At 54.0% G+C, this 27,998-nt stretch overlaps 1 protein-coding gene across 1 annotated transcript in view; it reads left to right on the top strand.

Annotated features, from left to right (window-relative positions):
- The first annotated feature begins 2,887 nt into the window (after nt 1-2,887).
- Nucleotides 2,888-27,998, top strand: part of BICRA (BRD4 interacting chromatin remodeling complex associated protein) — a 77,245-nt gene continuing 52,134 nt past the window's right edge. The window contains exon 1 of the mRNA XM_090260334.1: nt 2,888-2,973. The gene's annotated coding sequence lies outside the window, so the exon portion shown is untranslated. The remainder of the gene's footprint in view (nt 2,974-27,998) is intronic.

Genomic DNA, 27,998 nt, shown 5'->3' with positions numbered 1-27,998 from the left:
CCTGTTTATCACAGCAAGGAGTTAGTTAGGATTACCTGGTTAACGATCTAATCAGGGGAGGGTAAACAATGTCTGCCCCTTACTTTTAAAGGCATCAAAAGAGATGGATTTGATGAATGGATAGATGCACAGATGTGACGAAGCAATTAGTGTAAAAGGTGAATCTGGGTGGTGGGTATTTAGGTTTCACTATATTCCACTTTCCCGTGTTTCAAAATGTTCATAATAAAATGTGTGGGGGCAGATTTTGGTGTCTGACTATACATTCCCAGTGGGTAGATGGAAACTGGAGTTGAAGAAGCAACCTACCCTAGGTTCATTTGGTGACTCAGAGACAAAGTTGGTGACAATACCTAAGCATACTGGATTAGTCCCCACCCTGGCTGGGTAGCCTTGGGGCAAATGGATTAACCTGATTCTCACTGCCAACCCGGTTAACCTGAAACCCACAACTTGCACCTGATTCTTAAAAGGAAGGGGTGTGTCACACCCAAAGGACAGCAGTTCTCTTTCCAGTTGAGCCCCTAATGACCCTACACTGGCCTTGGACATTTAATCTCTCAGGGCTTTCACAGCCAAGGTTTGGGACTGGCTATGTGTTGGCTTCCGTCACACCCAGCCAGGCTAGTTCCAAGTGGCATGGCCTCAAGATCATCTCCCCAAGAGATCAGGTATGCCTATGGGAGGGTGGGTATTGTTTATCTATCCGGCGGACCTAGAGCTTTCTTGAACTCTTGGTGCCAGGCACCATTCTAGGGGTGAAGGATACCATGGTGTACCCAGAAACCTGGGACCTACTGTGGAGGGTGGAGAGAAGCCAAGGCTCCATGACCTGTTTGTTCATGTGCTCATTGTCTATGTCCCCTAATAGACTGTGCGTGTGTTGGGGGTGGGGGTGGGAACCAGGGTGCTCTTGGTCTCTACTATATGGCTGGCACACACTAGATACTTAAAAAATTACTTCCTGAATGAATAAACCTGGACAGTCACCCCCTAATGCCTCAAGTTCTGATTACCCCAAGGGCTGGCAGCTATGAGAGACACAAGTGCCACCCAGCTCAGATCAGGTCCCATTTCCTGGTTGTGACCCTGGGCAAAACACTTCCCCTCTCGGGGCCAATTTGGTTCTACACACTGTAAGATGGGAGTAACTAAAAGCCTCCAATGAGGGGTTATCAAAGGCTTCTTCCCAGTAGGTAACATTGTACTTGGCACTAATGAATACTCAAGGTGGAGTTCAATCACGGCCAAGGGACGGGCAAACTACACAAAAAGTGTATCTATTGCTGTTCCCGGAAGGGTCACATACCTCCAGCACACTGTTACAGATTTTCCCACTCTCTCATGTTTGGGGCAACCCATAATGTGTTCACTTTTGTAATTGATAGTTTCTTTTTTATATAATAATAACAACAGCCAGCACTAATCTGGCACTTCCTGCTGCTCTCTCCACGAGAGCTCATTTCCTCCTAATGACCCTATTAAGTGAGGTTTATTATTTAAAGATGAGGAAATGGAGGCCCAAAGAGGTGAAGCAATTTGCTCAAGGTCACACAGCAAGGAAGTGACAGAGGCAGGATGTGAACCAAGAGCTCACTGGCTTGAGTCAGGGTTCTTAACCAACGTGGTCTCTTAACAAATCTTTTTTAAAAGAAGGATAAAAAAACATTAAAAAAAGTATGAGTAGTACCACAAAAGTACTAGGATAAATGCTAAAGCTCAAAAACTGCAGATATGTCTCAGTCACTCATTTATTCAACATATATTTATTGAGCAGCTTCTGTGTGTGTGCACAGAACTTTTCTAGGCACCGGGGAGACGGAATGTACTAAAAAAACACCAAGTGCCCGAGCCTGTGCGCCCCGGGAGGGCAGGCCCGGGCTGAGTCCCCGCCGGGCCCTCAACCCCGCACCGGGCACACAGTAGGCGCTCACCGTGCTTTCTTCGAATGAACGCGAGAATCTCAAGTGTCCCGCCCGCGAAGCGCTTACGGCCAGGTGCGGCGGAAACGGACCCAGCACCGCGGCAACCCGGGGCTTCTGGGAGCCCCACCAGCGCGGCTCAGGAGGCCTGGAGGAGGCTCTGCAGCAGAGCCGGCCCGGCGCCCTCCGCGAGGCCGTCGCCGCTCGGCAAAGATCCAACCCGGGTGAGTGATCAAGTCGGCCCGGCGTCCCAGCAGTCGCTCCAAAGTCCCCGCCGCCTTCCACCCTGACGGCTCAAACTCCCGGCTCCTTCGCGGTTCCACCTGCGGGACCTTCCCTCCTTCACCCGCGACTCCCGCTACCTTTTCAAACCATTGCGTCCTCCCGCCAGGCGACCGTCCCCCGAATCGGGGGCGCGCCCTTGTTGCACGGCGACCCCCTCCCCAGCTGGGCTGGGCGCCCGGGGTCTGGGAGCGCGAATCCCTTTAGTTTTCCCCCTCCCAACCCGGAGCGTTGTTCGAAGCAATCGCAGGACTCCAGCGAAGTCTGGGAAGGTGCGCCCCCAAACCCCCGGGACTGGGGCTGGGGAGGGGGCGGTGCTGGAGCGAAGGCCCCCCCCCCCTGGGCGGCCGCAGCCTCCCATTCGCTGGCGGGCCCGCCGCTCGGCGCCGGGAGCCCGGGCCGGTTTGCCGAGCGCGGGCGGGGCTTCCCCAGGCCCCTCCCCCGGTACGGGCGGAGGGAGGAGGAGGAGGAGAAGGGGGGGCGGAACACAAAACCAGTAAAGGTTTTTTTCCCTTTTGCATGTAATTAAAAATATATATATATTTTTTTGCAAACCCGAGGGGTCCTCCCCAGAGCGGGCGCGGGGCCGGGGCGCCCGGGCCGCGGCGCGGGGCGGCGGCGGGGACCCGGCGGAGGCTGCCGGGCGGCCGCCATGCGATCAGGCAGTGCGCTGACCGGCCCGGCCGGTCGGCCCCTTCTGGGTCCTCCCTGTGCAGCCCGTGCGGGGCCGTCTCGGAGACCCCGCGCCGACGGCTGCTCAAACATCAGGGTGAGTTTCTCACAATGTAGCAATTTCTCTTTAAATCTCTTAACTCTCTCTACCTGCGAGTCGGGGCTGTGACAGGGCGCAAAAGCGAAGGGGGAGTGGGGGTTGGAGGCGAGGGTGTGTGTGGGGGGAGCCGGAGCCGGGGCCAAACCCACCCCCCCGGCACTCACACACTCAGCCCCCCAACCGGGGCGCAGCGCCCGCTGCCTCTTTTTTTGCTCGGCGCCCACCGCCCCCGGCAGCCCCCCACCCCTCACGTCTCTCCCACCATCACCGCCGCCCCGATTCTGCGGGGACCCCCCCACCGGCTCCCCTGCCCAAAGCCGGCGCCCGGTGCTTCCCCGGCCCTCCCGCCGGCTGCCGGGGATACAATGGAGCGGCGGAGAAACGAGACCTAACGTTCCACGGGGGGAGGGGCGGGGAGACCCCCTCCCCCGGCTCAGGGGCTCCCTCCCCTCGCCCTGCTCCCCGCCTTTCGGGGCCGAAGAGGGCAACGGGGCAGCGGATGGTGATTTCGCGGCCGGAGGCGGAGAGCCTTCATCTCCCCCTCTCGCCTGTCTCCTGCGCCCCCTCCCCAAATGCCTCCCGGGGGTGCCAGGGAGGAACGGGGCCTCCGGCAAGCTGGGGAGGGATGGGTGTGGAAGGAGGCCACCAGGTCTCCCCCTTCCCATCGCCCCTAAACAATGAAAGGACTTGACTTGGTCCCCCACCCCCCAGTAGTGAAAGGAGTTGACCCCCTCCCCGGCGGGCGGGCTGGTCCCGGAGGGGGGCCGTTACTGGAACCGTGAGGAGGGCGCTGAGCCTTACCCCTGTCACCTCCCGGGATTTGGGGCGGCCCCCCATCGCCACCCCCTCGGCCCGGGAATGGGAGGCACCAGGCCCAGCCCGGGCACCGCGCTCGGGTGGTGACCTTTAGACAAAGGCAACCCTTTCCCTGGGGTGAGCCCGGGCGAGTCGGGCCCCTGCGGAGGGCGGCCAGGCCGCGGGCATCGGGAGGGAGGGAGGGAGGAGGGATGGAGCCATCTGGTTTTCCCATCCCCGGCTGCCCCTCGGCTGCTTCCCCGGCTGCTGTCAGCGGCGGCCGCGGGGAGACAAGGGACCGGGGACCGCCCGGGCCTTGGTCGGCGGCCAGCGGAGAAGCGGGCGCCAACGGTGATTGGAAGGCACTGTGGCTTCTTCCTCTCCGCGCCCCTTTGTTTTGCTTTGTGGTTCTGAGCTGCTGAGCTTCCCGGGAGGTGGGGTCAGAGGCCGCGGTGTCAGCTCCCGGGGGGGGGCGGGGGGGGTGACAGGTCCTAGCCCTGCTGGTCCCCGGGCGGGGGGCTGCGGTCTGTGCCCAGCCTGCAGTCCGGAGCAGCAGCCCCTTTGGTGACACGGTTCCCCGGCAGTGGAACCGGGGTCCGGGCTTGTGCTGAGCGTCCGCACTTCCCTCGCGCCTCCCTTCTGAGGGCGCTTGTCTGGGAAGTAGTTTGTAGCAACACCCGAGACTCCGAGGCCTGAGATTTGCGATAAGTCCTGAGTGCTTTCAAATTCTCACCCGGGGCGGGGGCAGTCTGCCCTCAGGGGTGGCGGGAGAACAGGGGCGGTGCCGGCTCAGGAGCTACCCCCCTTCCCATGTGTGGGTGTCAGGTGAGACTTAGGGGGCTCACTGGCCTCCCCCACCTCCCTTCCCCATAGCTCTCCCACTCTCAGAGGTTGGAAGTGACCTCAGCCCCCTACCCAGGGAGCATTATGGCTGCCGCTAAGCGCCCTGTACTCTGGCCACAACTGGAGGAGGAAGTAGGCAGTGTTAATCAGTCCGTTTTGCAGAAAGGCTAGTGGAGGTTCAGAGAGGTTAAGTGGCTTGCCCAGGGTCACACAGCCCCAATTTGTAACCCTCTCGCGTTTCTCCAACTAAACTCAAAACCGTTAGGTTCTGCTGTACCGCCCTTTGACACTTGGTCCCTTTGATTTCAGTTGTCGTGGGTCCCATGTAGTTAATACCTCAATAGCAGTCAGAGCGCTGGTTTTGGGAGGGGGTAAGGGGCACCTGAAGCTGGGCTGAGGGCAGAATCGTTTCACCTGTGGCTGAAGAAGAGCATTTGCCCGTGGGAGCGCAGCAGTGGAAGTGTGTGAGTCAGGGGAGAGGGGAGGGGGTCCCAGGCCTGGCTGGGGGGCGCCCAGGAGCCAGCCCCACTGTCATCCTCCTCCTCCTCTTCCTCCGCCTGAGCGGGGACTTGCCCTGGCTTGCTGCTGCTCAGCCCTGCAGGGAGGGAAGCTGAGCTGTTGGGGACCTGGTCATCACTCTGCCCTGATGCAGCTGGTGGAGAACTTACCAGCCCATTCTCCGCTGCGCTTGGGTGTCACACTCCTGCTGCCACCATTCTGTGACCTTAGGCAGGTCATTTCACTCCCTTGTTCTCTGTTTCTTCTTTTGTAGATGCGGATAATTATAGTTCCCTTAGCTGACCTGCAGGGGGGTGAAAATATTATCCAAATGCGTTCTTTATTTCTCATTCAGCACATGGGATGTGGCGTGCGTGTAGGGTGGGGAGCGCTAGGGGCGCTGGACATTTTAGGGTGATCGCAGAAGGCACCCACCCCTGAGGATTTCCCTGTGGTGGCTGAGGCCCTCCTGTAGATAATTCCACCTAGGTGACAAACACCTTCCACCTCTGACCTGGGACCCTCCCCCTTGAGCATTCACTGGTGCTGAATCAACTTTGGGGGGTTGGGTGAGGGAGAGGGGCTGGGGAGGGCCTCGCATCCCTAGTGAGGGAGGTGACGCAGGTGGTCTTGCCGTTTTACAGATGGGGAAACTGAGTTCAGGGGAAGCCTGTTTATGGCCAGGGGAGGCAGGGAGTGAGACTCCATGTTTGTCAGCAGAGCTGGGGAGAGACATTTTGAAGGAGCTCTTACTGACCCCCCAACTGCTGTCCTCACCTTGATGTGCAAATATCTTCCTTCCTGAGATGATAGGCATAGGTAGTAATAATTCCTGGGTGGGTAGGAGAAGGGGGGTTATAGGCTTCTCCAGGCTGAATGTTACCGAAAGTAAGAAAGGATTTTTTTTGGGGGGGGGTGGAGGGGAGCATGAGTAAGGCCCAAGAGGGACAGGCCTGTGCCCCGCCCCCTTTCCTACTGACTTCCTTCCCAGAGGCGTCTGGGGCTTTCCCCAGCCTTCCCTGGGGATGCGGGGTCTTCTCCCCTTCTCCCTTCAAGTGGCTGTGGAAGGGCCAGGGGTCAGCACCAAGCCCTGGGGCCTGGTGGGAGAGGCCCCCGGGTGTGGGGAGGGTGGCCCAGGCCCTGCCACCAGCAGAGTTCCCGCCAGCCCTCCCAGCTCTCCCCTGTAGCTGTCCTGACTCCTGGCTCCAAGAATGCAGAGGGCTGCTGGTGGGGAAGTTAATTGGAAACAGGAAAACATGGCATTCCTTTCCAGGCGTCCTGGAGTTGGAAAGCAACCGAGGGGCTGCCTTTCTCCCTCTCCTGCCCTGCAGGGGAGAGGGGTGGGGGGCCTGGCTATCTTGCCCTGCTCTCTTTTGGGCCTTCCCCCCACCAGGCACCCTCTTAGTAGCAATAGTGAGTTCCCGAACTGCACATCCACCATGTCAAGTGTTCCCCCCATCAGAAGGAATGGCCTCCCCCATTAGTCACTGTTCGTGTTGAGTTTGTCCCCTGTGAGGGTGGAGGGCCTGCCTGAGAGTTGGCACCCCAGCGTAGGCCGCATCACACTAGGGACACATGGGAAATGTTTGGTTGAATGGTCCCCAAGGAGTCCCTCCTCGTTCCTTCTCTAGAATTCTCCCCTGCCTGGAGTACCACCATTAGAGTTTTGTCCCCATTGACTGACGCCTTTGTGTCTCAGTGACATGCAAGTTTCCCCAACGGGGAGAGAGAGAGAATGTTTCCCAAGACATTTCTAGTTTGGTGACAATTAGTTTTGTGTCGAGTTGTGTATTTATGGCGGCGAGGCTCTGTTGGCAGAAGACGCAGGAGAGGGGGCCTTTGTTTAACTGTTCCCAGGGAAACTTCCTGAGGGCCTACTGTGTGCCGGGGCCCTGGGGCTCGGTTGCGACATTGGGACCCCGTCCAGGAGGAGGTAAGCGTTGTTTTCAGGGCTAGGTAAGCTGTGTGGGATTTGATGAGCTCTGTCTGGGTGGTCTGGGAAGTCTCCAAGGAGGAGGCAACTTCTTTCTTCCTTTTCTAAGTGACCCATTCACTTGGGACACATTCAAAGCAGTAAGTCTCCCTGCCCGCTTGCCCTGGCGTCCCTGGGGCCCAGCTTGCCTCTCCAGGGCAACTCTTCAGCCTTCATGTTCGGTGCATGCGCATTTATATCTGTGCATATGTCTTTAAAACTATTCACCGCACAGAGGGCAGCCCACTCTTCCCATTGTTCTGCCCGGGACTTGCTCTTCCCCTCCCTGGGAGACCCTACGGCACCGCACTCGGAGGCTTTCCTCCCGCCTTTTCTTGGCTGCATGGTGTTCCACGGAGCGGGTGAATCCCCTGGACCCGATGTGTGCGGGGAGATGCTGCCGAAGCTTTTGTGTGCAGAGATGCAAGGCCTGCGCCTGCGTGTCTCACTGGGAAGTGGGTATGCCTGTGGGGAAAACTCCTGAAAGTGGGATTGCTGGATCGGGAGCCTGGCATTTATCACTTGGTCACTCTTAGGAGGTCCCTTTGCAGCCACATCTGGAAGGAAGCCGTTCTCCCTCCTGTTCAGTGCATCCAGCCTGTCAGGCTCTGAGGTCTCTGTGGCTCGTGATCCCCTTGCCTCTTGCTCCCGCCTGCGGCCTGCATCGTGTGGTGTGGAGGGCAAGAGCGTGGGCTCCGGCAGCCAGCTGTCTGTTGGTTCGAATCTTGGCTCTGCCACTTGCTGGCTGAATGGCTGCGGCCAAGAGGCTTGCCTACTCTGGGCCTCCGTTTTCCCTTCTATTAAATGGGTTCATCTTGGCACCTGCCTTTGGAAGGTTGCTGTGAGGATTAACTAACGTTTGTAAAAAGTTCGTAGGTGGCCACACGGTCAGCGGCAGTGTTGTCTGTCAGTGCTTTGTCGCTTCTTTCTCCCGGGGCCTTCCATCCCAGCTGAGCCGTGCACCCCCGGAACTGGCAGGCACGGGAGGGCAGGCTGGCCCTTCTGCTTCACTGCAGCATGACCCTGGGCAAGTGAGCCCTTTCCTGGGTCTCAGTTCCCTTGTCGGTAGAACGGGCCCATGGCGGCGCCCTTGTGGGGTCTGCCGGGAGGGGCCGACGAGGCAGTGCTCTCCCCGCGCGTGCGTGCGGTGGGCTTCCAGGGGCTGGCAGCTGAGGCCGCTGCTGCTTTCGCCACGATTACTGTTCTCCCATGGGACCCAGGCTGACTTCTCCACGCTGAAAGGTCCCCATTGTCTTCCCCCAAGGCGCACGGGAACAATGTTGGCATTCTAGACCGGACGACACAGAGCAGGCGGCCCTGGCATCAGGCACGGCAGCGTGACTCTGGAAACAGGGCTTCCCTGCCCCGTGCCTCAGTTCCTTCATCGGGAAGAATGGGAATGGCAGGAGACCCACCTGAGGCGTGCTCATGGAGGTCCGACACCTGGCATATAGCAAGTTCTCAAAAAATGTCAGTGTCTGGGGTGAGAAAGAGGGAGGGAGAGAAACATCCGTGTGTTGTCCCCCTTACTGACGCACTCAGTGGTGGATTCTTATGTGTGCCCTGACGAGGGATCGAACCCACAACCTTGGCGTTTGGGATGACGCTCTGACCAACTGAACTGCCTGGCCAGGGCATTATAATAATAATAATAATAATAATTATTATTATTATTATTATTATTAAGAGAAGTAGCAAAGTCTCCCAGGAGACCAGACCCGAGTCCTTCCTGCCTTCCTGCCCAAACCCTTGGCAATCAGTGTTGGCATATTAAGTGGAGGGCGGGGCCCCAGGTATTCTAATCCCCTTGGGGTCTCAGTCTGGTGTGTAACAGAACTTCCCTCCTGGGATGGTTACGAGCTTTAAAGGCGTGAAGACGCTGAGAGCTTTTCTCAGGCTGAGCCTGACTTGAAGGAGTGCACAGTGAAGGTTCACTGCTTATTTATTATCTATTAATTACTAACGCGTAGAAAGTTATTATTTTAACGTTTTATCATGGAAATTATAAAGTGCCCACCAGGGGCCGAGAGAATAGCATCCTGAAGCCCCCGTGGCCTTTGCTGGCCGCAGCAATGTTCTGCTCATCGCTTTCAGTCCATTTCCCCCAACCCTGCATTTTTTTTTTTTTTTTTTAATCTGGAGTACTTTCAAGCAAATTCCAGACAGCTTATCATTTCAACTGGATTGTTAGTGTTTCTGATGGTATTATTGCTTCTGGTGTCAAGAATCCAGGTTCACCACCTCCAGGGTCTGCCCTGCTCAGTGAAGGAGGAGATGGGAAGCCGTGTCACGGTTTGGGGAAACCGAGGCAGCAGGGAGGGGGCTTTGGCGAGGTTGTTCTTCCTCTGTGTCTCCTTCTTTGGGACCTTGGTGTCGTAGGTCCCGGTCTTGGCCACCGCAGCCTGGGGGCTATTTCTGATCACACAGGTTTGAGGATTAGTGCCTGGGTGTGGCTGGCGTGGGCTTAGGATATGATATCCTGGGTGGAAACTGTCCCCCTGAGGGCGAGTCCGAAAGGTTGGCCGGTGGCAGGAGCGTGGACTTGATGACCCTGGCGATGAGGGATAAGTGGGTCAGCCGCCCAGGTTCCAGTCCTCTTTCTGTCCATTCTAACCCGGTGACTCTGGGGCAGGTGACCTCCCTCCTCTCGTCCCAGGTTAGAGAACCAGAAGTACAGGAACGGTAATAGATGCTTCTCCCAAGAGCCTTTGCAGGAACTAAACAAGGCCCTGCGTGGAAGAGCGTTCTGCCCAGTCCCTGGCTCAGTCAGCAGAAGGCCGCTGTCACTCGTGCTGTCACCGTTGTTAGCGTTTCTGTGGGCGTTTAAGGGGCATGGCCAGATGCTCTTTCTAGGGGTCAGGGGGTCAGAAGGGCTGATGGCCCCCGAGCACCTAGCCGGGCTCCTCTTGCCCACTCCAGCTCGTGTTTGGAGGGGCTGGAGGGGGCTGCTGACTAGGTGATGACACCCGCCGCCCCCCAGCCTCCGGTGTTCCCTGTGTCCCAGCCGGGCAGCCTTGGGAGCAGAGTGAAGCAGGCATGTCTGTGGCTGCAGGACCCTTGTTAATGACCCCTGGGGCCGGGGGGAGCCCCTCGTGGCCTCCACAGCTTGGAGGCTAAGGGTGGCCCTCTCTCCTGGGGCACCCGCAGGTCGAAGCTCCCTGGAGCCCCCTTTCCAGAGGATGGGTGCTGCCCTGTCCACCGTGCAGTGCTGGGCAGGGGGGCACCCTGAGCCGCTGCCTCATAGGGTGGCTGTGACACCCATTCACAGTTCCTCGTCCGTCCTCGAACATGGAGGCCCCCCAGGGTGGGTGAGGGGGCACCTTCTGGAGGAGCTCTTAGCTCTTTCCCCTCTCATGCCAGGCTCCCCTTGACTCAGCAAGCTCTTGCCACAGAGTCCTCACTTCTGTCCTCAGGGTGTGCCAGTGAACACATGCACGGAGTATGTCATTCACATAGCACAGCACGCAGAGTGTAAACACGTGTCTGCGTGAGTCTGTAACCCACCCCCCCCCGTCAACATCCAGAGTATTCACATACATACGTGGCTGTACCGGGTGCGCGAAAGGTTTTCAGTCGTCAGTATGTAAAAGGGAGCTTATTCTTGTATTAATATTTATTAATTTTTGTATTTATTTGTATTACAACTGGAAGTGTCCTTTTGCCCACCCCGTGTTTGTACACAGGTGTGTAAAATTCCCTTTATTCCCATTCGCACCCCGTACCTGCCCAGGCAGCCTCCTCCTGTACGGAGGCTGTATTTGTTTGTTCTCCTGCGCTCTCGTCTGCTTTGTGTGGTGGGTTTGCACTTTGCATAGAGGCTCCCGCTTTATTTTTCCTTCTGTGTCTTTTCCACCCAGCTCTTTGCTTTATTATTTTTTAATTTATTTTTGTTTATTAATTTTGAGAGAGACAGAGCAACACCAATTTGTTGTTCCATTTATTTATGCATTCCTTGGTTGATTCTCGTATGTGCCCTGACCGGGGATTGAATCTGCAACTTTGGCGTATCAGGATGATGCTCTCACCAACTGACCTACCCAGCCAGGGCCCCAACTCCTTGCTTTTAGGCCCTCATGTTGCTACTTGTCCGTGTGGTACAGTCATCAGTTTGCTTAAAATTCTCCCCAAGGCCAGACCTCCAGGTTGCCACCATCTCCCTGTGACAGAGGCAGTGAGAGGCAAATTGACTTGTCCAAGGTCACACAGCTAGCTGCTGGCAGAGCAGGGGTTTGAATCTAGGCAGATCCTGGGTTAATTCAGACCCACACAGCAGGCCTTCTGTGTGTCTGGCCTCAGAGCTCTACCCTCAGGGACAGGGAGGGAGATAAGCCAAGAACACACCCATCCTCCCTGCGAGCTGAGATCAGTATCTTAGTCAGCTGGACTAGTGGAGGCTGGGAGGAAAGGTGACTTCTGGGGTATGTTGGGGCAGTTAGGGAAGGCTTCCTGGAAGAGGGGGCTTCTGGGGAACATGCTTTGGATTCAGGGCCATTCCCAGCAGAAAAGCTTTGGAAGCTTTGCACAAAGGCCAGCTGAAGGAGGAAGAAGGTCCTGGGACATTGGGGCTGGGATCTGGGGCACTGCGGTCTTGGTGATGCTGGAGATAAGAGAAAGAGGAAGTCCAGGATGGTCCACGGTCATTGACCTGAACAACTGGGTGGACGCAGCTGCCCTTTCTTGAGGCCTGGAAGAGTGGCAGTAGCTTGGGGACCACAGAGCCCAGAGAGTAAAGCTCTAACGCCCTCTTGGCTGGTGGAGGAATGCAGAGAGGAGAGAGATGGAGAGGGAATGAATGAACTGTAGGGGTCCCAAGTGAGAGACGGGGACACTGAGTGATAAATGAAGTCCCAGGAATGGGGATGATTCCCTAAGGCAAGGACAGGAGAGGGTTGTGAATCACCCTGGGTGGTCGCCCATGTGTGGAGCAGAAACATCTTAGAGGAGGATCCGGAGGGCAGTGTCTTGGGAACCATGTAGAGGAGTTTCTGGAAAGGTTTTTGCTTACGTGGAGTTGAGGTCGGGCCTCCTGGGTTGGATGCAGCTGTTCTGGAAGCAAAGATGTTCTGGGTTTGCTGGGTAGGTAGGGGTGGGGGCCAGACTGGAATAGGGCGAGGGGCATGAGAAGGGAAGGATGATTTGTTTCATGGATGGAAGGAAGGAGGGAAGGAAGGAAGGAGGGAAGGAAAGAAAAAAATACCTTGCTACCTTCTATGGCTCCTTAGTGCTCTCACGTAAACGACCACCCCTCACCTCCCCAGACAGAGCCCCCACACCTAAGTCTGGCCTGGGATGTATCTCCGTGACCCCATCCCTTACCTTTCACCTTGCCTCTTTCTGCACCAAGCTGGGTCCTCCTCCCCACTTTTGTCCTTGCTGTGCCTTCCGCCTGCTGTGATCTCCTCCCAGTCCTTCCTGTCTCGCAGGCCTGCACTTAAGCACCCCCTCTTCGGGGAAGCCTTCCTCGTTGACCCTGTCAAGCCTCCCTCACGGCACCGAGTTTGTTCCCACCGCAGGACTCACCCTCAGGACCTGACTCGGAATACACTCGTAGTGGGTGTTTGTTGCATAAATGAGGGGCCGGGTGACCCGGACGCAGACGGGGAGTAGAGGAGCACATGGGGTTGGCTTGTCAGGATCTGGGCAGGCTTCGAGGCTAGGGAGGGAAGAGGGAAGGCGTGAAGGAGAGTTCTGGGGGAGGCAGGGGCCGGGACGGCGTGGCCTCAGGCGTGTTTCCTCACAGGTGAGGAGGCGGGGAGGAGAGAGGGAGGAGGGCAGGAGCAAGCGGTCTGTGCGGCTGGGAAGGGGTTCAGGAGGCTGGCGTGGACTTGCTCGGGAGCAGGAGGGGAAGCAGGCTTGGGGGTGGGGGGGTGGGCAGCCTCGCCGTCCTGTGTACCTAAGTGCAGGTGGTGCTCCACAGTGCGGGGGACAGAGGTCTGAGGTCCTTTTGGGAGTCTGCTCAGAGGCCACAGACCTTCTCCCCAGAGAAATACACACTCGGCCCTCCCAGCGTCTGGCAGAGGGTTTCAGGGCCCTTGCGGATCGGCCGAGGGCTTTACAGAGCTTGTGGCCATAGCAACAATAATAATGACGGCCGGCGCTGCCCCAGCACCAGCCTGGGCCCTTCGTAAGCCCCGACTCATTTACTCACGCAGGGGCCCCAGGAGGTAGGTGCAGGGAGCACCCCCGTTTGACAGATGAAGAAGCTGAGGCACAGAGCTGCTGCGTGACTTGCCCAGAGTCACACAGCAGCTAAATGGTGGTCCAGCCCCAGAACCTGGGCGTTAACCGCAAAGCCTCAGTGCTTCCTTGTTACTGGGGACAAAATGAGAAAGCCCTCGGTCTGGAAGCTGCCCTCGCGCCTCTGCCCCACTGTTGGTTTGGGATCCAGCCTGGGTCTCAGCTGAGCCACGGGAAGCCCGGTGTCTTCATGAACATAACCGTGGCTGCGCCGGCTTCCTCCAGACAGGATGTGTTTGTAAGTCTGTGAGCGAGTGAGCGAGCCTGGGGGGGTGACAGGCTGGTGTGAGTCAGCGAGGCTGAAGGGATGGGGTGCAGGGGTTGGGACTCCTGAGGCACATCTGGCTTGTGGCCGGCGCCTCTCCCAGCCTCAGTTTCCCCATCAGAGAGAGGGGCTCCATCCCCCATGGTGGGTAGATAGGTGCCTCATGTGTCAACAGAAGTGCTGCATGTAAGGCACTAGCAGGTATTATAAGTGTTTCAAGATTCAGAACATCGCGCTGGCTGGTGTGGCTCAGTGGATTGCATGCTGGCCTGCATACCGAGAGTCGCTGGTTCGATTCCCAGTCAGGGCACGTGCCTGGGTTGCAGGCCAGGTCCCCAGTTGGGGGCGTGTGAGAGGCAACCATATATTGATGTTTCTCTCCCTCTCTTTCTCCCTCCCTTCCCCTCTCTGTGAAAGTAAATAAGTAAAATCTTTAAAAAAATTCAGAACGTCTCAGACCAGAGCACAGGCCAGATGATGGGGGATACCCCCAGCAAGGCAGGCAGCTCCCACTGCCAAATAGACTAACATTTATGCAGCAAGAAGTGTTTCTGCTGCTGATAGGTCTGTGGCTGTTGGCACTGAGAGGGGAGACATGAGGATGGTCATTGCAGGTTGGGTTTGCCCCCCAGAGATTGAGGAAGGGGGTGGGGAGGATGGTTCTTAGTCCTTTTTGGAGGTTGGGGTGGCAGGTATGGGGTCATAGATTAATCTAGATTATCTTCTGGTGGGATTGTCCTGGGGTTTCCCTTGAGATAACATGTCATCAGGCGCCGGGCTCATAGCGCCTCGTAAATGCTAGTTGATCACTCTCCCTGTTGCTATTATTGTCACCAGCCAGCCTCTAGCCTGTGCCCACTGGTGCAGCCGGTTGGGCTGGTCTGCCCACCAACGGTCTCTCAGACTTGCCTGGTTTCTCAAGCCTGACCGTGCCCGCGGGTTCCTCGGGAGCCTGTTTCACGCGGGTTCTGATTCAGTAGGTCTGCGGCCCTGCATTTCCGACAAGCCACCAGGTGCAGCCCGCGCCGCTCGCGTTTGAATTGCAAATGTGGTAGCGTGGAGAGTGGTTCCCCCGCTGTTTTGAGTTGCTTCAAGCGGTCTGCAGATCTGAGGCACTGGGTGCCAGGCTAAAATAAGATTCCTTAGCTCTTGGCTTTTCAGTTGGCTAAATTGAGGGCAGGCCTGTATTATACAGGGGGAACACTCATATAGCACTAAAAGTCTGTACACTGTCCCCTCTCCCTGTGGAGAGGGGACCTCTGTGGGTAGTTTGTGCTATAATCTTTCAGCCCCTTTTCTTTCTTTCTTTTTTTTAATCCTCACCCAAAGATATGTTTATTGATTTTAGAGAGGGAGGAAGGAGGGGGGGAGAGAGAAAAAAGAGAGAGAGAAGTAAATATCTATGTGAGAGAGAAACATCGATTGGTTGCCTCCCATACACACCCCGACTGGGGATCGAACCCGCAACCTAGGTATGTGCCCTGACCCGGGATCGAACCCGCAGCCTAGGTATGTGCCCTGACCTGGGATTGAACCCGCAACCTTTTTGGTGTACGGGATGACACTCCAACCAACTGAGCACCCTGCCAGAGCTGCTCTTACTTTTTAGCTTGAACAAATGTCTTAGAATTATTGTCATGTCAGCAATCTAGAACCTCATTCTTTTAGCAGCTGAGGAGTAGTCCATAATTTATTTAAACTTTCATCTTAAGGATTATATTTTTAGTTTAGTTCCAATTCTTGCTGTGAGCCTACATGTGTCTTATAGTTAAACTGTATCTCTTGCAGATAGCATATAGTCTGACCGTTTCCATCTGTCGATTAGCATATTAAGATCATTGCTATCTAGTAAAAATAAAATGCTAGCCACTTGTATGTTATTTTAGCCCTGACTGGGTAGCTCATTTGATTAGAGCGCTGTCCTAATAACACCAAGGTTGTGGGTTCTGTCTTTGGTCAGGGCACATACGAGAATCAACCAGTGACTGCGTAAATAAGTGGAACGACAAATCAATGTTTCTCTCTCTTTCTCCCTTCCTCTCTGTAAAAAAAAAGAAATCAATCAATATAAAAAAGTATGTGTTATTTTAAATTTTGTAGTACCCACAGGAGAAAGAGGGAAAATGAATGTGAATACATTTTATGTAACCTAATATACCCCAAATACTATTGTTTTAACCTGTGCTCAGTATAAAAATCATTAATGAGATGTTTTATAGTCTTTTATTGTGGTTAAATGCAGCTAACCTGAAATTTACCAGTTTAACCATTTTTCAGTGCACAATTCAGTGACAAGAATACGTGCAATGTTGTGTAACTAGCACCACTATCCGTTTCCAGAATGTTTTCGTCATTCTAGAGAGAAACCCTCCCCACTAAATATCCCCTCACCCTTCCCTGCTAGTAGTCTCTGTTTTACTTCCTGTCTTCATAGATTTGCCTGCTCTCAGTACCTCATATAAATGGTACCAGACAGCATCCATCCTTTTGGGTCTGGCTTATTTCACTGAGCGTAAGGACGTCAAGGCTTATCTGTGTGGTAGCGTGTATCTGTGCTTCGTTCCTTTTCATGGCTGAGTAATATTCCGCGGTCTACACACACCACGTTTTGTTCATACAGTTACGCATTGATGGACACTTGGGTTGCTTCCACCGTTTGGTTATTGCTGATAGTGCTGCTGTGAACATCGGTGTCCCAGGATCTGTCCGAGTCCCTGCTTCCCATTCTTTTGGATATAACCTAGGAGTGGCATTGCTGGGTCGTAGGGTGCTCCTGTGTTTAACTCTTTGAAGAACTGCTATTTTTAAAAATTTATTATTTTGTAACTATTATTTTTTTCATTTTATTGATTTGAGAGAGAGAGAAACACTGATTTGTTGTTCCACTTATCTATGCATTCACTGGTTGCTTCTCGTACGTGCCCTAACCAGGGATCGAACCTGCAACCTTGGCACATCGGGATGATACTAACCAACTGAGCTACCCGGCCAGGGCCACGCACTGCTGTTTTTCCACAGTGGCTGCACCGGCTCACATTCCCCCTGAGCAATACGCAGGGGTTCCCGTTCTCCACATCTTCACCAACACTTGCTATACCGTTGTTGTTCTGTTTTTTTCCACACTGCGTTTTCGAAATTCAGTGTGTAGTCTACACTCGCAGCCCATCCCAGTTTGGATCAGCTTATCTCAGGTCCTCCGCGGTTTCGCTACATGGTGGGCAGCGCTGGTTTAGACGGTTTTCTCTTCATGGTCATTATTGATGTGGCTGGATTTAAATCTTTCTTCTTGCTCTTCGTGTTCTGTTTACTGCCCGTGTTCCTTGTTCCTTTTTTCTCGTTTCCTGCCTCGTTCAGAGGAATTGAGTAATTTAGTGTTCCCTCTTACCCCCGCTGTGTGCTGATTTACACTGCCTCTTTGTTGCTCTGGAGGTTCCATTCTGCACCTTGGACTAGAACTTGGGCTTCAGGTCTCAGGGAGCTGGGAGCCACAGGCCGGGGGGAGCTTTGACCTGGGGAGCAGCCCCACCTGACATTCTTGTAGCCACACCTTCAGTCCTTTATGCAAGAGTGTTTCTGACCGGCTTGATTCCTGGAAGAGGACTTGCTAAGGCAAAGGGAAGCGAGCATTTGGATGTGGGTTGGCCCTGTCAAATGGCATTCCACAAAGGCTTCACCGTTCTCACCCCTTGCGAATGGCAGCCAGGATGTACTGAGTGGCCGCTCCAGGCCAGGCCTGGGCTGGACCCCAGGGACACTGGCGAGAATCAGCCCGGGTCCTGCTGCTTAAATCCCTCTTGGCCCTCAAGGCCCAGGGTGGCCCCTGGAGCTGCCTCTGAGCTCCCAGAAGGCGAGGGGTTTCAGAGGAACCGAACAGGGAGAGGTGAGAGGCTGTTCCAGGAGGTGGAAGGAGCTTGGCAGCAGCCCCTGGGGGCAGGAGAGCTGGCTGGATTAGGAAGCGGGACAGTGCTCATCTGCGGCCCCCTCTGCGGTCCCCATCGGTGCCGGACGCGGCAGCGGCGGACCATGCTACATCCCTCTGGGCTTGTTTGGGGGGGATTCCACGGGAAGGAAGACAGCGCACCAGTGGTTTCACCAAATCGCCGCCATGGTGGGTGGGGACCAGCGTCGGGAGGGGTCAGCCCAACTTTGGGGATGGCTTGACCCAAGTTTTGAATGTGTGAAGGCCTGTGTCAGATAAACTTCCTGGACAAGCCACTCCAGGCCTCTGGTAATAGGGGATCAATAACAGCAGAAGCCGCGTTGCAGGAGTGTGATGAGGCCTCAGTCCATGTCCACTATGGCAACACGGAGCTCAGTTCCCTCCAGGACCCTCGGGAGGCTCCCTGAAGCTTTGCCGCAATCACTGTTACTGCTCTTGTTGTCGTTATTATTCATCCAAGGCCTGCAGGCGACAGCCGCCTCCTTCCTTCTCCCCAGGGCTGAGACCCCAGAGAAATGAAGTCAGTTGCTCAGGGTCAGGAAATTGCAGGGCTGGGATTTGAAGCCAGGTTTGTCTGATCAGAGCTCATGGGTGTCCCCTTTCCAGGCCTCTGGGGAGCCTCCCGGTTTAGCGCACAAAGACTCTGCCCCTCGTAGAACAGCCAGCAAGTGAGACCCGCTATCAGTACAACACCACCAGCCACAGCAGTGGTGCCGCAGTGGCCGGGGGCGCACGGCCGGGCCTGGAGTCTGGCTGTCTGGAGTCTGGCTTTGTCGCATTCTGGGGGACTGTGCATGTTTGTCTGCAGAAATATTAACGTTCGGTTGTAGGGTGCCGTCTCAGAGCCTGCGGCGGCTGTTCTGTGACAGACACGGCACGCCGTTGCCTTGTGAAGTGGGGGGGAGAACCTGCGTTTCGGCACACATCTCGGCGCGTGGGACTGGAAGAGATAATCGGGGCCCCGGCTGGTGTGGCTCAGCGGATTGAACATCGGCCTGCGAACCAGGGGTCGCCGGTTCGATTCCCAGTCAGGGCATGTGCCTGGGTTGCAGGTCAAGTCCCCCAGTTGGGGCGCACGAGAGGCAACTGTACATTGATGTTTGTCTCCCTCTCTTTCTCCCTCCCTTCCCCTCTCTCTAGAAATAAATGAATAAATGAAAGATTGGGGACCCATAGGCACACGGCTTCTGTCTCCCCCTTCCCACAGCCCAGGTTGTGTGTCCGCTTCGCACCTCCGTGGGCTGTGTTTACTACTCTGATTCACTCGTTGCTGCACGGCCCAGAATGAGCAGTGGTGCCAACCCCTGATGGGCCTGCAGGCGAGGCAGCAGGTTGGGTGGTAGGAATGGGCAGTGGCGCTTCTGGAAACCTGTTCCCCGAAAGTTGGGAGCCCGGAGTCCCTGTTGGGCTGCGGCTGGCGATGAGGAAGGAAGGGGGACCGTGGTGAGTGGCCAGGAGCTGTGTCCTGGGGACCACAGGGGGCCCAGGCCTGCAAACGGTCAGGTAGAGGAGCCAGGGGCGAGCCGGCCAAGGAGGAGGTCCTCCCCACTTCCCCGTGGTTATGGGCAAGCTGTCTCCAGCCTTTATCACTGTGTGGAGCTCTCCACCGGGCTGTGTTATGGGCATCTCAGACGTTCTGTGTCCAACGCTGAGCTCCCCGCCTCCCTCACTCCCAAAAGCAAAGCAGGGTCTGCTCCTCCCAGGTTGTCACCGTCTCTGCTAATGGCAGCTCCATCCTCCTAGGTAGACACTTCGATGTCATTCTTGATTCCCCCCCCCCCTCTCTCTTTTAGTTTAAATGTGAATTTTCCTTATTGCGCTGACAACGCAAACATAAACCGGACCATCTTCACCCTCCGAGGGGCAGAGTCCGCGGTGTTAGGTAGATGCATGTGGTTGGGTGGGACACCCCTTCCTCTCCCTCGTGCCCCGTCCCCTCTGCCTAGAGAACGTCTCCAGAACCTGGCCTCATGTCCCCACTTCCGCTGCTCCCCACCTTGGTCCAGCCACTGTCACCTCCTCCCAGACCGTTGCTGTGTCCTCCTCCAGGAACACAGTCTGCTCCTCCCATGAAGCCAGAGGGACCCCCTGGTACCCGCAGTCGGCTCACGGCCTGTCCTCCACTCAGAGCTCCCCTGTGGCTCCTGTCACTCACAGCAAAAGCCAAGTCCTTACGGAGGCCCAGAATTCCACTGTCCAGTGCAGCAGCCCCCGGCCGCCTGTGGCCCTCAGGCACGGAAAGAATTGTGAGTGTAGAATGCACACTGGATTTCAAAGACCTAGAGTGAAGGGGAGCCCTGGCCGGTGGGGCTCAGTTGGCTGGGTGTCGTCCCACAAAGCTAAAGGTCACTGGTTCGATTCCTGGTCCCGACACACATCTGGGTTGTGAGTTCGATTCCCAGTTAGAGGCAGCTGATCGATGTTTTTCTCTCTCTGTTTCCCTCACTGCCCCTCCCTCTGGAATCAATAAAAGAAAAAAAAGAATTGAAGGGGGTAGGGAATGTAAACTAATCTCAATAATACTTTATATTTATAAATAAAAGTATTGATATTTTTATAATATTGATTGCATGTGGAAATGATTGTGTTTGCATATATCGGGTTACATAAAATATGTTATTAAAATGAATATATATGAAGCCAGCTCTTCTTTCCACTGGAAAGTGTGAAATAACATACGAGGCGCCATCATGCGTCTCTTGACAGCGCTGGTTTGGAAGGTCTCTCCCCTGTGGGGTGGTTGGAGGAGCAAATGAATTAACATTGGTAAATCTTTTAGAACAGCACCTGACATGTCAAACGTAATGGAAGTATTAGCTGTTATTTTATTTTATTTTTTTGCAGTAAAATGTGCATACCCAAATTTGCCACTTTTACCACTTCTAAGTGTACAGTTTAGTGTCACTAAGGGATCAGTCATGTTGTGCAACTGTCTCCTCTGTCCATTGCCAGGATTTTTTTAAAAAGATTTTATTTATTTATTCTCAGAGGGGAAGGGAGGGAGAAAGAGAGAGAGAAACATCGATGTGTGGGAGACACATCGATCGGCTGCCCCCTTCTCGCCCCCAACTGGGGACTTGGCCCACAACCCAGGCATGTGCCCTGACCAGGAACCGAATGGGGGACCCTGTTGTTCGCAGGCCAGTGCTCAGTCCCCGGAGCCGCACCGGCCAGGGCTGTCCCCATTAATTAATAACCTGTTCTCCCCTCCCGATAACCTCTAATCTACTTTCTGTTTCTATGAATTCGCCTACTGCCCTTGTATAAGTGGAGTCACGCAGTAATGATTCTTCTGTGTCTGGATTATGTCGCTGAGCATAACGTTCTCAGCGTTCATCGCTGTTGTCGCACGTCGCGGAATTTCGTTCCTTTCTAAGGGTGAATGATACTCCGCTGTATGGATGTACCACATTTTGCTGATCCATTCATCAGGTGGTAGGCAGTTGCGTTGTCTCTACCTCATAGCTGTTGTTATTATTTAAAAATGTTTTTTATTTATCAATTTTAGAGGGAGAGAGAAAAGGAGAGGGGGAGAGAGACACACACACGCATTGATTTGGTTGATTCTTGCATGTGCCCTGACTGGGGATCGAACCTACAACCCTAACCAACTGAGCTACCCAGCCAGGGGTAGCTGCTATTATTTTTAATACATGATCTGGACCCTGGTTTTCTACCCAACCTCATCTCCCAGTAGCTGCTATCCCCCTCGCTCAGTCTGCTTCAACCATACTGACTTCCTTTCTCAGCTCAGAGGCATGTGCACCTCAGGGCCTTTGCACTCGCTGCTCCCTTTCTCCAGGACTCCCTCCCTCTCCGCTTCAGTTGAGTCTGCCTTGGTCACTCTATTTGAGATTGCAAACCCCTGCCCTTCTCCTTCACTGCTTTTCTTCCATAGCGCTTATCAATTTCTGACCTACCATCTCTTTTACATTTACATTGATTTTATATAAATATTTTATAATATTGCATTTTTTTTTCCTTTGAATTTTCTCTGGTGCTCTTTTTTTTTTTCTTAGTAGTTTTGCCATGTGCTTCCTATGAGCTCCCACAAATGCCTTGTAAAATCAGACAGGGTAATAAGTAATTAATAAACAAATAATCAGAGCAGGGATGGAAAACAGCTCCGTTTGTATCCTCATGTTAGCAGAAGCTGTCATACTGCTGTGAAGCCTGTCAGGTTGGAGTGGGGACAGAGGTCATTTTACAAGTCCAGAGTCCCAGGTACCCCCTGGCCTGGTGCAACCACTATTAGAAATTGATCTCTTGCCCATGTGGCAGTGCCTTTGCCCAGAGGAGCCTGGAAGAACCCTGGGCAGGCAGGTCTCATTCACCAAAGCCACACCATCTCTGTAGGCTGGAGTGACCTTGTACTGGTCAAACAGAAAGACATCGCCCACTTGGGTCAAGGTCACCTGCCTCCAAGGGTCCTGGTGCAGAATCACTGCCACCGGCTGGACACAGGCCCCATCCTGGGTCATGGGGCAGAGGCGGTGGCCACGTAGGTGACCTTGCTGGGGCTGGCAGGGGGTGGGGCAGTGGGTGATGCCCTGGGGCGGGGAAGGGCCTTCTCTGCACAGTGCACGGCTTGGGGGAAGGGAGCAGTAGCACTAAGTACTTTCATTATTTATAAATTCTATATATAACATAGCAATTCCATTTTAATATTTATAAATATAACTTATACTGTATTAAAATTTTATTCAATAAATATAAATCACATGCATGTAAATTAACTGTTTGTAAATACTTAGTATAATATATTATTATTTTTTGTCTCCATCCTTACCCTCCTCAAAAATGTGTGTGAGCTCTAAGTGAACAGGGATCCTGGTTTTGTTCACGGCCTTCCCACCAGCTTCTAGAACAGAGGCATGTGCCTCAGCCCTTAATTGCTAAATGGATGACTCTTTAGTGAATGAGGAACTCAGGAGGATGTGAACAAGCCACAAGAAAATGTATTGGGGGTGGAGGGGAGAGGAAGTTGGGAAGAACAGAAAAAAGGCCCTAAGGCTTAAGGGTGGTGGGACTGGGCCCTGGGTGGGTGTGGGGGGCCCTAGGAACCGGCTGGCAGAGTAGGCAGGGTGGTGCTTGGGGGTCCTACCTTGACTTGAGACTGATTCCCGCACTCATGTGCTGGGTGATCTCAAGTCAGTGTCGTGCCCTCTCTGAGCCTCATCTGTAAAAAAGGGAAAGAGCAGCTGTTGGTGTATTCACCAGATGTTTCCTGCATACCTACCATGGGCCCATACGGTGGTTGATGAAGCAGGCAGCGTCCTTGCCCTCACTGGGCTTCCATTTAGGCTCCCGCCCCGGGCTGATGTGTGCATGGAGCGCTTACTTGCCTGGCCCGCCCACGGTGACCCACGGTGACCCACGGTTCCTGCTGTCAGGTTCGCTGTAGGTTCCAGCGTTGTCCACCTGTCAGGTGGGGAGGAAGGTACCTACCGCGCAGGGCTGTCATGAAAGCCTAGCACCTCGTTTACGGTAACGGTGACCTATAAATGGGGGGGTCTTGTCACGGGGTGTGGGGCTGGACTGGAGACACAGGTTGGCCCTGATTGTGGCACTTGTTTCTTTTCAAAACCTGAACTTGTTAAGGCTGAGAACATTTTGTGGGCGCTCAGTCTCTGGCCTTGGACGTGGCCCTGGGGCTTTGCCATAGGCTCTTCCAAGTTGGGCACACCTGTGGTACCCCGAGGCATGCAGAGACCCCATTCCCTCTCGCGTCTTCTCTTTCTGGGACTTCTGCAAAAGGTTTTTCGTTCAGCAGGCCGCGAGTCCACCAGCCTCCATGCTAGCTGCTGTAACAAGTAAGCTGCCTGTTCTCAGTGGCTTCACACACACCATAAAGGTAGCTTTCCTGCACATCCCAGGCTAGTGAGGGCGTTTCTGGTTGGGTGGCCTCTTGTGAACCCACTAAGGACACCAGACTTCTTCCCACTTGTGGCTCTGCCCTCCCCGGAGTCTGCAGCCCACTGTGTATGAACAGCGGAGGCATGTTTTATGTGACAGGCCTGGAAACCGAGTGTCACTCCGCTTATCTTCTATTGGCCAGAATTCAGTCACATGGTGACCAGCTACAAGGGATGCTGGGAAATGTAGTTCAGCCTAGGAGGAGTGACGTGGTTTGGGGGCACACACGACAGTCTTTGCCACAGTGCGTTCGTAGATGCTGCATGGCCAGTGGAGTGGGTGGGACTGAGTTCTGGGGGGCGGTGGCATCCGGATGAACTGTCTTCCTCACTTTTTACTTGCAATTCCCAGTAAGACTTATTCAACACCATGACTCGGGACGGACGGACGGATGGACGGACAGATGGACACTCATCTGGAGCCGAAGTGTTCGACCACCTTTGTAGTCATTCGTCAGTACATTTTAAAATTCTCTTATTTTGTTCATTTAAGTGGTAGTTGGGACCCGTTCCTCCGATTTCAGTACTGCTCAACTGTTGCAGCCCACAATTGGAAAAACATTGACACTGAAAATGGAACTGAGAACATTTGAGTTGTGACGGGCGACTGCTGGACTTCACCACCTCCGTTCCCCACATGTCCCAGCCCCGGTTTCAGAAGCGCTGAAGGTTGGACCACTAAGAACAACGCCCACTTGCCCCGCCCCTCACCCCTTCCCGGCGCCTCTGACACCCTTCCCAGTGCCCTCACCCATTCACAATGAGCTGGTTGTTCTTGGAGCCAACCAGACACATTCCTGCCTCAGGGCCTTGGCACTTACCGTGCCTGGAGCCTGGTATGCTTTCCCCCACATGTTTGCGTGACTTGGGCCTTTGCCTCAATGTTACCTCCGTTGACCACCCTGTTTTAGATTGGAAATCTCCCCTTTTCCATCCTTCCTTTTCCTGCATTATGATCACCTCCTGGCCGCTTAACACTGTTCCTGTTAACTGTATCGCTGTAGGTTAATTTGTTTGCTGATCATGTTGTGCTCCTTCCACGAGAATTTAGCTTCTCGCGGGGTCTCCCCGGGCCTGTGGCATAGGAGGTGCTCCCTGCATATTTTTTGAATGAATGAATTAGTGTTTTTGGTTTTGCTTTTTCCCCTCCTCAGCGGGAAGGCTGTTTCCTCAGATCCAGGACCGTGTGTTGCGCTGGAGGGCAGGCTGGGGGTGGATGGGAGGGACAGAAACTGGAGCTTGAAAGCCGTTCCCAGGAATTCTGTGGCAGTAACAGCTTGGGTGCTTGAAGCAAGAACATATGTCTGTAGATTATTTTTCATAAACGAATTGCTTAGAACAATGCAGGGTTTTCCCTCCTCCCTGCTTCACACCTGCCCTCCGTGTCACCTCTTAATCTGCTCAGCCTCCTGGGGCGGCACCGGGCCTGAGCTGGTCCCTCCGGCCTTTTCCCTCGAGTGCCTCCCGTCTGGTTTTCTCTGTCTGTCTGTGCCTCTTGCGGCTGTCTTGGTTTAATTTTTATTGAAGTACAAAGGCTTCTATGTTTTTGTTTGTTTTGTTAAAGTTATAGGGGTAACATTGGTTAAAAACGATGTCAATTTCAGGTGCACAACGTCCCTGACATCTGTATACTCCATCGTGTGCTCCCCCCGGAAGTCGAGTCTCCTTCCGTCCCCACGTCCCAGTGTCCTTGAACCCTTTACCCTCGTCAGCCTCCCCACCCACCGAAGGGTTCTATGTTTTATTTAGCTTGAAGTGTAAAGGATTGATTCTTCTGAAATCAGCACCACGCACACTTGGGAAATTCTGCAAACCCAGCCCATTTTCCATTCCGTCGTGATTTCTGTATCTTCTCACCCATTTTTGGCTTGGGGGGAGGGTACATCGTGGGTGGAATGTGAGGCCAAAGCCTCGTGCCCCCCCCCCCCCCGTCGTGGCACCCCTGACTGGCTGTGGGTACAGGTGGCGGCGACCCGGGTTGATGTGGGGACCCAGAAGTACAACCAGGAGGGGGCGGGGCCCTGGGGTCCGGCCCCTGCATATGGGGGAGCGGGGGCTGTGCGTACTGGGAAGTGAAGTTGGGAGGGTGGGCCAGTGTGGCCAGTTTCTTTATCTCCTTGCTTAGCCCTTTCAGCGGCTTTATTGAAATAGAATTCACACACCATCAAATCCACCTGTTTAAAACGTACAGTTCAGTGGGCTTTAGTCTATTCACGGAGTTGTGCGGCCATCCCCTTTTCTGGTTTGGTCTCCGAACGTTTCATCCCCGCAAACAGAAACCCTGTAGCGCTCGCAGCCGCTCCCCAGCCCCCGGCGACCACCGCCCTCTGCTCTCTGTCCCTGTGCGTTGCCTGTTCTGGACGTTGCTCCTGAAGGGAACCAGCCAGCACGCGACCTTTGGGGTCCGGCGTCTTTCACACGCAGCCTGTTCTCAAGGTTTCTCCGTGGGGCGGCACCGTTCGCTACTTTATCCCTTCTTTCCCTTCATTTCCTTTTGAAAAATCGACATCATTTGCATACCCTTGGAAAGCGTACATTCCCGTGGTTTTTAGTACATTCACAGTTGCCGGGCTCCCATCACCTCCGTCTAGTTCTGGAATATTTTCATCGCCCCAAAGGAAACCCTGTACGTTTGTGTCCCGCCCCTGGCAGCCGCTAGTCTGTATACTTTGTGAACAGGCCTATTCGGGGCCTTTCACACGAATGGACCCAGCACTGTGTGGTACTTCGTGTCCGGCGCCTTCCACTGAATATAACATAAGGATATGTCCGCGTTCCATTCCTTTTTCTGGCTGAATAATACTCCGGTGTACGGATGTACCATGTTCAGTTTATCCATTCATCAGGGGATGGAGTTTGGGTTGCTTCCACTTTTTTTGTCAATTACAGATCCAGCTACTTGGTGGCTGTTCCTCTGATGGACGCGGCGTTTCCAGCCCCTCCCTGCTCAGTCCTGTTCTTTTGTTCCACGCGTGAGCGTGAGCCGCCTCCTCGGCTCCCTCCTCCTCCTGCCGTGGTTCCCCTTTCTCTTCCCGTCTCCTGTTCCGGGCTGTGTCTCCCCCTCCCCCAGCCGCAGCCCAGGGAGTGGGAGTCTGGGAATCATTTCCAGGGAGCGCTGGGCAGGCCCGTGGGGATGTTCCGCTCTCTGCGGGGAGGCCTCTGCCTTGCCGGCTGCCCACCCCGGGGGAAGCGGCTACCTGATCCTTCTCCTCAGCCCCCGGGGAGATGTGCGGGGACAGGCCCACGCTTAGGAAACAGCTTTTCTTTGGGGCTTTAATATATATATATATATATATATATATGTATTTTTTTTTTTTTTTTTTTTTTTTTTTTTTGGAATAGAGAGCACATACCCAAAGCTCAAGTGGCATCAAAGGTTTCTAGTGAAAAATCTCCCTCCCTCCCCCACTCCCAGCCCTCCACGCTCAGGTCCTGGTCCCAGAGGTTGAACAACTGCCGTTCTTGGGCCTCTTTCCAAAGAGATGGTCTGTGCGTGTGTAAGCTTCACACACACACACACACAGAGTTTATAAGGCACCAATGACAAGATAGTCCTTTTTCTATGTTTGCTTTATTCTGTAAAAGTAAAGTTTTTACAAAGGTCTGTACACATCAACAGTAAAAGAATTGCTGAGGACGTGGCTGAAATTTTTTAACCCACCGCAGGCAGAGATAGATTAAATACACCAAAGAAACATTGAAATTGCCAGTGCAGGCGGTGAGTTTTAATTTAATAAGCTACTGTGTATTTCGGGGAAAACGAAGTGGGAATTGCATTGGACGTTTGAAATTATAATGAAGGAAATCGCTTCTAACACCGTTCTGCTCTTTGTCCTTTACCTTAATACCATATCCAGGGGCTTCTAACTTCTCAAGTTCAGCATCTTTCACAGCTGCATATAAATGCCCTGCACAGTATTCCACGGGCGGGCCCTAACCGGCGGAACCAGTCAGTCCCCTTCCCCGACACTTAGGTTTGCTCCAGGCCAGCACATACATGCAAGGCTGCACACACTGAGTAACCGGGGACAGCTGCTGGTTTTTGCGAATGTGCGTAGAGCTGTACGTTAAGATCCCGGAGGCGGAATTGCTGGGACAATGCTTGTGTGTATTAAAAAAAAAAATCATGATAATTTCCAAATGTACACAAAAGTAGAACAGCAGCATGCCCCCTGTTAGTTCTCCCAAGGTTCCCCGTAGATGAAGATTCGGCCACGCTTGTTCTTTTGCTCTCTTTTGTTGTTGTTGAAGTATTTAAAAAAGAAAAAATTATTTGTTTATTTATTTTTTAGAGAGAGGGGAAAGGAGAAAGAGAGGGAGAGAAACATCACTGTGTGCTTGCCTCTCACTTGTGCCCCCAACTGGGGACCTGATGTGCAACCTTGTCATGCGCCCTGACTGGGAATTGAACCAGCGACACTTGACTCGCAGGCCAACGCTCAATCCACTGAGCCACAGCAGCCAGGGCGTTGTTAAAGTATTTTAAAGCAAGCCCCAGATCTTTTGTATTTTAATTTTGCATACTTAAGTATGTATTTAAAAAATAAATAAAAATAA

Source organism: Furipterus horrens, unplaced genomic scaffold, assembly GCF_987537825.1.
Source record: "Furipterus horrens unplaced genomic scaffold, mFurHor1.1.pri manual_scaffold_13, whole genome shotgun sequence".
In the NCBI taxonomy this organism is placed as follows: domain Eukaryota; kingdom Metazoa; phylum Chordata; class Mammalia; order Chiroptera; family Furipteridae; genus Furipterus; species Furipterus horrens.
The sequence above is the reverse complement of the archived record's forward strand: the minus strand, read 5'-3'. Positions and strand labels throughout refer to the sequence as shown.